Raw genomic sequence first — 11130 nt, forward strand, 5'->3', positions numbered from 1 at the left:
CTGACACAACTGGGATTTTCTACAAATGTTATTGATCCAACAAAGAAAATAACAATCAAGGCTTATGATGAAGAAGAAAGAACCTCTAAGGGTCTGGTGTGATTACTGATTAGGGTAGGACCTATCGAAAGAGATGTCATTTTTCAAGTCCTAGATCTTCATCTTTCATACAACATCTTACTGGGCAGGCCATGGATTCATGAAATGAAAGCAGTACCATCTACATATCATCAATGCCTGAAGTTTCCTTATAATGGATTTGAAGTCAGTATTCCTGCCGATACAAGCTATACCTACAATGCATTAACACAAAGTGTTGATTCTTTTGTTCCTCATAATAGAGCAACCTCCACGGCTGAAAGTTTAGAATCTTTGCTGAAAGATTTACAAAAAAAATTGAAAATCACAAACACTGGCATAGATGGCTATAAAATAGAGCCTATACTATCGCTAATGTCTCTTCCTCCATCACCAAGATAGTCAGGAAAACCATCAGAGGCTATGAAGCCACAAACTTCAACTCCAAAAGTCATGTATGATGGTCTCTTTATACAGTCCTCTACTTCTCTTGTAGGTGAAATAGAAGAAGACGATGTTCTCAAGTCACTTTTCAAAGAAGAAAGTGCAAACAAAGAAATACGACATTGTGATATTTCTCCGACACAATATGGTCTAGGTTATAAGATGCTTTAACGCATGGGATATTCAGGTACTGGTCCTCTAGGCAAATGTCAAAAAGGTATTGTTGAACCTATTCAGTTACAAACTAAGTTTTCCAATGATAAAGTTGGACTGGGATATGATCCAAGAAAGCATTCAGATCAGAAGCACACGTCCCACCATCAACGTAAGTGGAAGAAAAAGGTACTACCTTTAACAACACAAGAAATTAATACTCAACAAACTCAGGAAGAGTGTGACGATGAAAAAAAAGAATTTCCCAACCAGAGAGAGGAAACAGATGGTAATCAAGTTCCAGTTATATCATCTATAATACCACAGGAAGTAGAAGTCCCAGAGGATACGAGAGACAAAGTATATAGAATCAAAGAATTGTTTGCACTGCTAAACATTCCGGTCACAAATACTGGCAGACAACAGGTAGATGATTTAGAAATTGATTCAAATGAGTATGAATGGGGTCCTGACCATCTCTCAGATACATCTACTACAAAAACCCCTGAAGAATCCAGTGATATCATAGATGATGCACAAGAGTTGATACGCCTAAAAATGCAAAAGGAAATGGAAGAAATCAGACTAAAAAGACAAGAAGACTATGAACGATAGATGGAGGAAGAAAGGACACAAGCAATTTCTTCACCCACTAACTCTCCTTCTAATGAGATAAGACAAATCAGGTATGGAACTATAAAAGAAGAATTAGAAGCTATAGAAATAGAACCAGTCATCAGTCCAGAGGAAGCTGAATGGAACAGGCGACAGGGATTAGCAAAACCATCAAGGTTATGTCCACAAGTGTGTCAAATACAAGCAATCAATGAACCAAATCACGAAGGAACTTGCAGCATCAAATATGTGGGTGTTGATACTATATATACTTTTACTAAGCCACTTGAAGATGAATCAAAAACTTCATCTTATGACTCTGATAACTCGGACAGGAGCTCTATTTATAACAATGATTATTCAACAACACATTATGACTACTCTATCATGAATGTTGAGATGTTGTCTGCTAACCCTGTTACTGTCACACCACAGTATGCAGTCCAGTCTGAAGTAGTTAACAATGCTAGAAGTAGGTTGGTTGGGTTAGGTCCACTAAATACTAACTTGAATTTTGATAATCATGTCGTGACTCTTCCTGGTCTCGAGACACATACGCAAGGTAGTCTTTTGGAATTCGACTAGTTAGTTCAAAGCCATGATGATAGTATCGTGAACTCCCTTAAGCCTGTTCCAACCTTATCCTTAATGCATCCGGAACTGATTGATTGTACTCTTTATAACCAACTCTTGAATGTACCTACTTTTTCCAATGACTATACATTAGCCTACTATCTCAATGCAGTTGAACCCATGTACTCTTCCACTAGCGAGCAGAATGAAAACATGACTGAAGCAGATATCAAGTATCTTAGTTGCAAAAATAAGAAAAATAAAAATAAAAGATCTGATCGCGAAAACCACATTGTGTATCAGAATCTAAAAAAAGAGAAAATAAAGGACATACTAAGGGTGAAAACCTCTCTGAGGCGCTTGAAGGTGAGATACTTGATATACTGCCAAGTCACTTCCAAGAGAGATCTTCCATATTGATCGAGCCAACTTAGCCAGTGAACATTGGGAGTCAAGAGACACCACACATCATTCATTTAGCTCAATCATTATCAGCAGAAGAGTTAAAAGATTTCAGCAACCTTTTTTAAGAAAAGAAGATCAACTTTTCATGGACATACTCAAATATGCTAGGACTAGATCCTGATCTCATCATGCGTCATCTCTCTATTACACCAGGAGTTAAACCAGTCAAGAAAAAACTCCGTAAGATGTATCCTCATGTGGCACTACTAGTCAAAGTTGAACTAGAAAAATTGCTAAAAGCTGGATTTATCAAAGCTATAGACTACGCAGAATGGATATCAAATATAGTACCTATATCAAAGGCAGACAAATCTATTAGAGTTTACATAGACTTCAGGGATCTCAATAAGGCATGTCCGAAAGATGATTTTCCATTGCCCAACATTGACATGATAGTAGATATGACTGTTGGATATGAGATGTATTCATTAGTGGATGGTTTCTCTAGTTACAATCAGATCAAGATAGCACCTGAAGATCAAGAAACGATAGCTTTCACATGTGCATGAGGAAGCTTCTGCTGGAATGTTATGCCATTTGGTCTAAAGAACGCAGGAGCAACTTACCAAAGAGCAGCAACCACTATCTTCCACGATATGATGCATAAAAACATGGAAGATTATGTTGATGACACTCTTGTAAAAACCATGAAGAGATCTACGCATATTCAAGAACTAGGCCTCATACTAGATAGAATGGAAACATTCAAGATCTGATTAAATCATAAAAAGTGTGCATTTGGGGTAACATCAGGAAAATTGCTTGGTTACATAATTTCAAAAAAAGGAATTGAGGTTGATCCAGAAAAGGTCCAAGCTATAATGGAAATGCCTCCACCCAAGAATATCAGTCAAATGAGAAGTTTACAAGGTCGTCTTCAGTCAATAAGGCTCTTTATATCTTAGCTAGCAGACAGAGCTCAACCCTTCACAAAGGTATTAAGGAAAGGAGTTCAATACAACTAGGATAAAGATTGTGAACAACATTTACAAAAAATCAAAGAATATTTTTCTAATCCACCCATATTAATGCCACCGATTCAAGGTAAGCCACTAATCCTATACATATCAGCTACAGATACTTCACTGGGGGCACTTTTGGCCCAATAGGATGACAATAAAAAGGAACGAGCTATCTATTACATCAGCAGAACATTGGTGTCGTATGAAATGAACTACACTATAATAGAGAAAGCATGTTTGGCATTGGTCTTTGCATCACAAAAATTAAGGCACTATATGTTGGCACACTCTATTAAGCTGGTAGCTAAAATTGATCCACTCAAATATCTTCTCAGTAAAGCAACGCTTACAGGAATACTGGCCAAATGGGTCATGGTTCTTACGGAATTTGATATTGAATATGTGGAATGTAAAGCCATCAAAGGACAGGTTATTAGAGACCAACTTGCTGATGCTCCACTTGAAGACAATCAACCTTTGCATATAGAATTCCCAGATGAATCAATCATGCTGAACAATCATGGAAGATGTTCTTTGATGGGTCTTTCACTCAACATGGTTCTGGTGTCAGAATACTTTTTATTATCCTAAAAAATATTCAATTCCGAAAGCTTACAAAATTCTCTTCCCTTGCACAAACAACATTGCAGAATATGAAGCTTTGGTAAACGGGATCAAGCTAGCCATCGAGTGGAAGATTGTTGAATTACACATCTATGGAGATTCTCAACTTTTTATCAACCAAATCAATGATCTATATCAGATAAGAGATCAGAAACTGATGCCTTATATGAGAATGGTGGATGATCTCAAGAAATAATTTACCTTTGTATCATTTCAGCAGATCCCCATAACAACAAATAGAGTAGCGGATGCAATGGCCACTTTGGCATCTATACCATAGCTACAGGAGTCTAATTTTCACTTTGAATTCCTGGTGGAAGAGTAACATTATCCTGCCTATGATTCTCCCGAGTTCCAAATGGTCTGTTCTATTATTGGACATGACTCATCTCGGTATAGCCACATTTACTCTTACCTGCATGACCAAGTTGTCCCTTCTAATCTTTCCCAAAATGAAAAAAGGAACCTAATCCGAAATGCGCCATGGTACGTCATCATTGCTAATGACCTATTCAGGCGAGGTTTAGATAATACTTTTCTTAGATGTCTAGAAACCAAGGAGTCCCAATGCGAATTATTTGAGGTTCATGAAGGTGTTTGTGGATCCCATTCGAACAGTCTAACTTTAGCACGAAGACTACTAAGGGTTGGCTACTACTAGCCAGACATGGAGAAAGAAGCTATAAAATTTGCTAAAACCTGTGAAAAGTGCCAACTGCATGGGCACCTTATCCATGCTCCAGCAAGGGATCTCATACCCTTTATGACACACTGGCCCTTCCAACAGTGGGCATTTGATCTAATTGGCCAAATATATCCTGCATCATCTAACAGACAAAAATTTATTATCACTGCCACTGAGTACTTCACTACGTGGGTAGAAGCGGTTCCACTCATCAAAGCAACCAACAAACAATTAGCTCTATTTATTCTTAATTATATCATCTGCAGGTATGGTATACCTTCATCCATTATAACAGACAATGGAGGACAGTTCAAGAACAAAGATCTAGATGAACTCTGTGAGAAATTCAAAATAAAACAACACTGATCATCAGTATATTACCCTTAAGGTAATGGACAAGCAAAGACATCTAACAAAAGCCTACTGACTATCTTGCACAGAACAGTGAACAAATCTGGGAAGGATTGGTATCTGCAGCTCAATCCTGCATTGTGAGCTTATAGAACAAGTATCAGAACACCTACTGGGGCTACACCTTTTTCTCTGGTGTATGGGTCCGAAGCAATATTACCTATTGAGGTGGAAATACCATCTCTAAGAGTTTTTTTGCAAGGTCTCGTTATTGATGAAGAATATAGAATATCATGATTTCAAGAGCTCGAATTGCTGGATGAGCGTTGGCAAGTGGCGTTTGATCATCTCAGAGTGTACCAAAAGAGAATGTCCAGAGGATATAACAAAAAGGTTCGACACTGAGAGTTTCAAGTTGGTGACCTAGTTCTAAGAGAAAATCCTAAAAATCAATAGTTTCGAGACAACAAAGGGAAGTTTGAACCCAACTAGTTGGGTCCCTATATCGTTACTGCAGCTTTTGGCGTTGGTGCCTATCAACTCTCAACCTCGGAAGGAGAACAACTCCATGAACCGATCAACACCATCCATCTGAAGAAATTATTCACTTAAATATTCTCTGCTCCAGTAGCCTATATAGCTAAAAAGTCCTGAAGAAATCATAAAAATCAGAAAAAGTCCCGAAGAAATCATAAAAATCAGAAAAAGTCCTGAAAAAAAATCCTAAAAATCAGAAAAAGTCTTGAAGAAATTCAAAAAAAAAAAGAAAAAAAAAAGAGAGAAAATGCCCTGGTGAAAACTTGGTAAACAGGCACCTTGGTAAAAAAAAAATGAATCTCTGCCAAGCAAGTGAAAACCTAGCAAACAAGTGCCTCTTGTACTCAAGTGCTCCATCTATCAACGCAACGTTGACATTCCCGCTTTCATGCATCTTTGCTTTCGCTTGTACATATTTCAGTCACTTTTGTGACATCCTGGTTCATTGGAAACCTCATGGCTTGAAACCGATCAATGTCCTAGTTTTAGGTAATTGACAAGAGCACATTACATGTCATAAGCAGTATCAACTAAGTCAACGTTACGTCAGTGAAACCTGGTCGTCCACTCCGAGTCAATTACCTGTCTCCTTACTACTGAAGAGTTTTATCACTGAGTTAACAAGCAAAACAACATACCGGAAAATAATCACTAAACTGTTTGAGATATGCATGAAATTTTCTTTGTGTGTTGTCTTTTATATTGGTTTTCGATTATTATCCCTCTGAGTAACTCGAGGAAGTCTATCTTGACTAAGAGGAGCAAGGATTGAGGGTATAATATTTTCTTATTTTCTGCTTGTAGGAATGATCCCAGTGATCCGGAAACATCTAAATTAGTTGGGTGTCTATGATAAGAGTCTTCACATCAAAGTGAAATCACCTCACATACCTTGACTCCGCTTATTTGAATGCTACAGGGAGGTTCCCATCATTTCTTTGTCTGTTTTGAGGGAATTTCTTTATTTGTGCAATCTGGGTGCCTGCAAAATCTGTCCAAGGATATGAACAAAAAAAGGGGTCATTGCGGACAAGATAATTAATATTGCACATGAAAAGAAGGAACTCTAATCTACCTATTGTGGTTGTAAAATGCTCAATGATGAAAATTAAGCTTTTCAAATCGAGTGACAGGTTCAGGTCGCATTTTGCATCTAGTGAATTTAGAGTGATTTCGATATGATAACACTAATCTCTGTATCTTCTGAATGAGAGTTGGAAGCTTCATCATTTCTTAGCTAAGTGGTTTATTTTCATCATATCTCTGATCGAGTACTTGTGTTTTGAGATGTTCGCTGCATACATAAGCATTTTATATAAATTCATACATTCATTTGCATTTCATCTTATTGCACAAAAAAATAAAAAAAATTGCATTACTCATTCACATTCATTTATTTGCATATGAAAAGAAAGAAAAATAGACATCCATGATCATTTGCATTGCATACATTCATGCTGAAAAGAAATGCATACATGTAGAATAAAGCATATAGAAAACATCTCAAAAATCGAATCAACACAAGTACGATGAAGTCAAATCGAATTTGGTATATATACCATATCAAGTCTAAGAGTACAAAATGATGTCCAATGACATGTACAAACTCCCATCGGAGCAAGAATCGTATCGGCTACAAAAAATGGGTGTGTCTACAAAAAAATAATATCTAGCTACAAAAAGAAAAATCTAGCTGGCACCCTCTCCCGATAACCGGGATCTTGTCGAGGTGCCCAAGCTCCCTCTGAACGTGCCATATACTATGAATAGGGGATCACCTGCTGCGCTACTGGAACTACCATACTATATGTTGCAACATAGTAGGCTGCCCTGTCGTCCTGATGCAAAACCTCCTGCTGAAGGGTGTCTCGCTCTGCTCTCAGCTCAGCTAGTTGTCGATCGCGCTTAGCCCTCACCTCTGTAAGTCATCGGTCTCACTTCGCCAGCTGAATCTAAGCCACTGTCAAATGTGACTGCATCTCTACAAGACGTGCCCTCATCGACCGTCCTGTATCTGTCCCCTTCTCTTTCGCAGGCTCTCCACCCCCATCTCGACCCTGCTCATCCCTCCACTACCGAACCTGTCTAAGAGTTGCTTGCTCCTCCTTAGTGCCACCCAATCTCACTCCTACTCGCCCCAAGGATCCGCCCTCACCCCTCTTCTATCCACCCTCAGCTGGAACCTTGTTGCTGATAGCACCAGGATCACCACCTGTCCGCCTCGGAACCTCGACTCTCTGTCCCTGTCCCTGCCTCTGGCCCTGTCCCTGTCCCTGTGCCAGTGCGGGGGCATCATCCTCAACATCCTCAATATGAGGAGCCTGCTCTGCTGGATCTATGAATCAAGGGAATGGATGCTGCTAAAACCAATCCCTGAACTAGGGCAATACCCCCGCATCCACCACATCGTCCAAATAATCCCATCTCAGTCATTGGAGACCAGTTAGCTCTTGCACAGCCAAGGCATAGGATAATCATGGAGACCATCCCTATCTCTCCTCATCCACATAATGCGCATAAGTTGTATACTCCTGGGATATCCCCTAAGGCTGGCCATACTACCTCATCACCCGTGAAATAATGAATCGCTCAACAATGGTCTATGATCTCCCGATGAGAGGGCGCGTAACAAAAAGGTCCCTGTAAACCAACCGCCAATCATCCCACAACTCTAAGCCCCTGTATGGTCTCCATACTACGGCTATCAGGTCATCAAGCTACCATCTCCAAAAATCTGTTTGGCCCAGATGGGGGTATGTAATAAAACTGGCATACCTATATATAATTGGCTGCCCAAGCTCTCTACTATCATCTACCACCGGTCAACAAACGAGAAGGTCCTCCCAAGCCCACACTTGTAAAATATATACACCTGCAACCATGATCCTACCATCTCTGTACACAATCTCATGCATCTCTCGATACATGTGAGCCAGTATACAAGAACCCCAGCCAAGTCTCTGAGGGGTCTCAACCAATCTCTCCAGCATCCGACCCCATCCACATTGGAAACCCTATTGCCCTCTATCTGGCATCAAAAAACAACCAATGAAACCTCCTAGAACACACGCCAGTGGAAACTCCTCATTCTATCTGCTCATCAATATGTCCCAACTGATGGAACGGGTCAAAATGTCTGGATCCCTGAATACATGCCTAACCACCTGTAAACTAGGTAACAATGTGGTATCATAATCCACCTTATCCCCAGTAAAAGGGATACGAAGGATCCTGTACACATCCTCGGGAGTGATAGTCAACTCCCCCAATGACAAATGAAACGTGTTATGCTTTGAGTGAAAATGTTCAACCAATGTTGTGAGCATACCATGATTAACACGGATATCAGGTAATCTCAAAAGATGAGTCAAACCACATAAATCAACCTGAGCCTGCTCAACCTCAAATAAATGTCATACTAATGCCATGGTGGGAGGATATACGCATCTGAAGAGCACAGGAGGTAATCAAACCTGCAAAAACCCAACAACGAACATCAGAAAACATTCCAAATAAGCCAAGACGAGAAATAAAACATCACGCAAATCCAACTAAGTCAAGTGCAAATTCAAATTTTCAAGTTTAGACCTTCAAAAATGCTCACGGTTTCCCAAACGACAAAACACAGAAGGGCATCATCTCGTATGAGTTAGGAATGGCTCTCATACGATAAAACATTCCCAAATGACAAATTATAAGACCCCGAATGACAAAATGGTCTTTTTACTGACATGTCGTATGACACAAGGGTGGGGTCCAAATGACAAATCTAATGGTCCCAAATGACAAAAGGAAATTTACTAGTTACTCGTACGAGACAGGTTCCTGTCTCGCACAATAAAACGTAAAACACTCGACCCCAAACATGCGAAAAACTTGAAAAATGAACACAAAAATTCAAAATTGGAAGCATAAAGAGGCTTAAGATAGATCACTTACCGTTGGCCTGTAGTTTCGGGGTCGGTTATGACGTCTTTGGCGCTCAAATTGATGCTAACGAGTGGGAACCACCATTTTAATTTGCAAAAGGCTTTTTGAATTTTCAAACTTTGGAGGGTTAAAATGAATTGAAAATGACCCTTTTGTCTCATATATAGCCAAAAACCTAATTTTTCAACTTGCTCCAATGGTCATGGAAATTGTACCCTTAGCTAATTTGACCATCTTGATTCCATTTTCGGGATCGAAATCAAAATTTGAGATCATCTTGCAAGTCAATTTCACAAAGTTTGGACCACTTAGTGCTTTTCATTAAAAGCTCATTCTTTCTTCTCTTTGCGCTCAATTTCTTATCAATCAACGCAAAAAAATTTCAAAAATTCCTATGAATCAATTTGTGCCCAAAACAACTTATCATCGCTCAAAATTGCCTATCATCATGTACCCTCGCTATCTTTTGATTTCCCTCCTGAGGGGGCATACTTGTGACCTTATGACCTCACATCTTCAAATGTCGAGAAAATTTTCAAATCTTCATCAAAAGTTGAGCAAAACATCTTTTTCAACTAAAGAAAATCAATCAATCAAATCCTTATTGTTAAGGGGCATCTCATCTTCATCGCTTTATATCAAGTTGAGATCTCTCAATCATCTGAATCAAATCAATCTCTAGGGGCATATCAGTTTCATCACTTCATATCAAGCTGATATTTGTCTTCATTTGAATCAATCTCTTAACGTTAATCAGTTTCATCGCTTTTCATCAAGCTGATTATTCTTTTAAACTCAATCAAGGGTTTAAAGAGTTTCTTTGATCATGTTCAATCTAAGCAGGGGTTTAGTATTCGTCGCTTTGGATCAAGTTGGATAGTTTATCTTCGCTCATCGTGTCTTGATCAATCAAGTTCAAGATCGATTTTTATCATCACTCACTGTATCTAAGTTCAATCAAGTTCTAGATCAGTAAGATCCACTTCTTGATCAATCAAGTTCAAGTTCGGTATCTTTTGTTTTCTATCGTTCCTAAGTTCAATCAAGTTCAGGAACGGTATCGCTTTAATCAGACATCATTCAGCTTCATTGCTTCGAAGCAAGCTAAACACCTCGCTTTCATCTAGTTTGTGATCAATCAAGTTCAGAACTGGTATCTCCTAGACATCAAACATTCTTTGAACCAACGCGTTGCTCACACATTAATTCAAAGAGGGGCAAATGTAATACCCTAAATATGGTCATCTAAACCATGGGCCCCCTAATCTCGACAACGTCACCAAGGTCCTAACCAAAAACAATTCAATAAATCTTGAGCACACAATTAATTCTAAAATCATCAATGTCACATGGCAAATTAATCAACCAATATTAATTAAATATTTATTTAATTAATTAAATCATTCCAAGCAAATCATTTTAAAACAATTATCTTATTTATTTTATTAAAGATCCTAGCATATTTAATTAAATAAATCAATTTGTCATAAATCTTCAAAAAAGGAAACAAATCAAGAAAGAGGAATTCGAAATTATGAGCACAAATCTTCAAAAAAGGAAATAAATCAAAAAAGGAATTAATTGACCAAGAAAGAATTAAAAATTGAGAAAAGAAATCAATTGGAAATAATCTTGAAAAACAAATTATAAATTGATAAATAATCTCAGAGAAAGCAATTAAAACAATTAAATATTAAAATTGAATGAAATAGA

This window comes from Cryptomeria japonica, chromosome 5 (genome assembly GCF_030272615.1).
Source record: "Cryptomeria japonica chromosome 5, Sugi_1.0, whole genome shotgun sequence".
Taxonomy (NCBI): Eukaryota; Viridiplantae; Streptophyta; class Pinopsida; order Cupressales; family Cupressaceae; genus Cryptomeria; species Cryptomeria japonica.